Genomic DNA, 3139 nt, shown 5'->3' with positions numbered 1-3139 from the left:
TTTTAAAAAGAAACATATAGTAATAAAGAAGATATATCGAAAATAATGGAGAAAAGAACTGTAACAACAATAACAACAATACGATAACTGAACCACAAGAACAACATGTAATAGTTAAATCAAAGAATAAAATAATAGAAGAGTAATAATAATAATAACAAAAAGACACGCTCCAATTAAATCTTCAACCTAAGGTCATGCATGTCCTCGATAATAAATAAATAACCCTAACATTTGCAACATATATACTCACATGCATACCGTCCACAATTACTATTTATTGCCTAGATAACTGTATAATATATACAATGACAATTGACAACTATAATATATACGGTACAAGTTTGATAGGGGAAAATAAAATTACTTTATCCTTACTTATAGACTACTGTTTTTTTTACTTTATAAAAAAAAGTCAGTCTATATGTCGATGGTTGTTTAAATATAGGATTACAAATATTTTTTTTATTACTAAAATGTCTTATATATATTTTACCAAACTTGAATCATATCTATCAAATAATCTCAATACACGATATGTAAGAACAAGATAAATTCATATATCAGTCAAAATTGAATATTATTATGTTTTGTTATGATGTTTGATTTGTGTTGATTTTTAATTGGTAAACAAGAAAAAATTAGGAAACAATTAATGATATTTGGACTCATATCCTTTGGACCCTTCGTTGTTCCACCATCACTAAAAGCAAAGCTATAGCCCCTTATGTTGAAATGTTGAAGAAAGATACACTTTTAATAAAAGAAAAATTTAAAATTTCTCATCTTTAAAATAAGTTATATGTTACCACAAGTAAAAGTGACATACTATTACAATTTTTTTTTTTTTAATTTTGACACCACCATTTATAGTGGGTGTTTAATTGACATGACTCCAACATGTAGACTACTTCAAAAGTATATTATTTAAGGTAAACTTTATATTATTAACTTTGACTTTGAGATTTGGTCTTCCCCTTAATAATCATTTCTTCATTTAGGGTTTAATTTGATGATTTGAAAAGATATAGACTGAGTGAAGAAAAAATCTACCTTTCTAGATTATATCAACATTAGAACAAGAGTAGTCAGCAATAATTGGCTTCTATGTAGGAATGCAAAATTTCAAAATTTTCAATTCATGGTCGTTCGAATTTAAAATTAAATTTTCTTAATTTTTTTTATTGACATATATAAATTGAACAGAAGTAATATATTTAATATAATTTTGTAAGTAAGATCTAAGCGGACAAGATGTACGTGTTAGACCTTATGAAATTATAGAATATAAACCATTCAAATTTTTAATGAAAAATATAATATAAACATTTGAATTAGTCAGTCCAAAAGAAATACAAGTATTTAAAAAGCATTCAAAGATTAATCTGATCTTCAAACTTTGAGATTTGATCATTGTTCTTAGCATATATCATATTTAATAAAATATTGCTTCAAGTTAAAGGACATATACACGGAATTAATGTTGTAGTATTGAAGAATATTCTAGATTTTTGACCAATCATTTTTTTAAGTTTTATTTTTTATTAATTTTACTACCGTTATTTCCTTTTTTTTTTAATTATCTTTTTTAGAGTCAAGATCATTAAAATAATTGTCTGTCATATTCCATAAAAATAGAAATAAGATCTCTATATTATATTATACACACGTTTGTTGATTTTATAATTCTTTATTTTTAAATTAACAAAGTCTTTAAGCGTACAATTTTGCATTTGAAATCGTCTTCTAATCAACAATAAGTGGAATAAATAATATAGTATTTACTATATTCTTGCTTGTTTTGACTACTCTATTTCTTTAATATATACACAAATACAAGTATATTTTAAAACGCTAAGTCATAATATTGATCTCTGATATACTCCAAATGCATCTTCTTTTTTTTTTTATAATTTCTTGGTGATTATATACTCCTACACGTGTAAATAAAAAAGGTTTGCTTAAACCTTTGTTTATATGTTGATCTAAATAAATAAACTTGGCATGTCATAATTTTGCTTTGTGTACGTATAAAGTACGTAAGTACATTTAATGTTATAATTATATGCTCTTTAAATTAAGAGTTCTTCTGATAAAGAATGGAACTTACACTATACCATAAATTATATAAATATAAATTGTCTTCCTTCTCATATATTAATATGATGAAAATATATTTTAAAATGTTAAGTTTAACTATCGAGAAGTAATTATTCTCTTCGTCCGAAATTGTTTATCATGTTGCGCTTTTTGAAAGTCGATTTGACAAATTTTTCAAGTTGAATCAGATCAAATTAATTCGATATTTTAAATAAAAAATTAGACATTCTAAAACTGTATGAAAAGTACTATAAATTGCAGTTTTTTGCACATTAATATGATAAAAAAATACATCTTATAATGTTAGTCAAATTTTTTATAGTTTAACTTTAAATATAATAATAATAAACAATTTTGGACGAAGGGAGTACTATGCTAAGAATTAATATGAAAGCTACATATGTTAAAAAAAATTAAACATCTTCAACGTTTACTTTTCTCGAAAAAAATAATATGGATACTTTTCTGCACTCAATAAATGAAATCTTTGAATATTTGACTTGTTTTTGATGAATAAATGTCAAGACTTGGAAAAAACTTTGTGAATTGTTCCCCTTCTAAGAAACAACATTACTTAAAACTAAATTGATGAGTTTACTAATTCAAATTAAAATAACTTAAGTAATTAAAATTCCTCTTCAACTCTTAATTAATTCTGATAATTAAAATGCTAATGGAGGAGCACATTATCTATGGCATTTGCTTGTCAATACAGAAAAAATGTGTCATCTACGTATACAGATTTTATATTGATTAACAATATATGATTTAATTTGACCACGTTATAACAAGAAACTTATCTTATTTTTCTTTACAACTTACACTTATTATAAATAAGTCATCTAAAACGCTTCATGAATCATGATGATATAAAAAATACTTGTTTATAGAAGCTTAAATCTTGCAAGATAACTATCGTTTAATTTAAATCATGCTTATATATTAACAAATGTACTCTTGATTTAATTTAGCATTTGTTATACTAAGCTATTATCTAAACTAAAACGCTTCATCATATATATATATATATATATATATA

This window comes from Solanum pennellii, chromosome 4 (assembly GCF_001406875.1).
Source record: "Solanum pennellii chromosome 4, SPENNV200".
NCBI classification, from domain to species: domain Eukaryota; kingdom Viridiplantae; phylum Streptophyta; class Magnoliopsida; order Solanales; family Solanaceae; genus Solanum; species Solanum pennellii.
The sequence above is the reverse complement of the archived record's forward strand: the minus strand, read 5'-3'. Positions refer to the sequence as shown.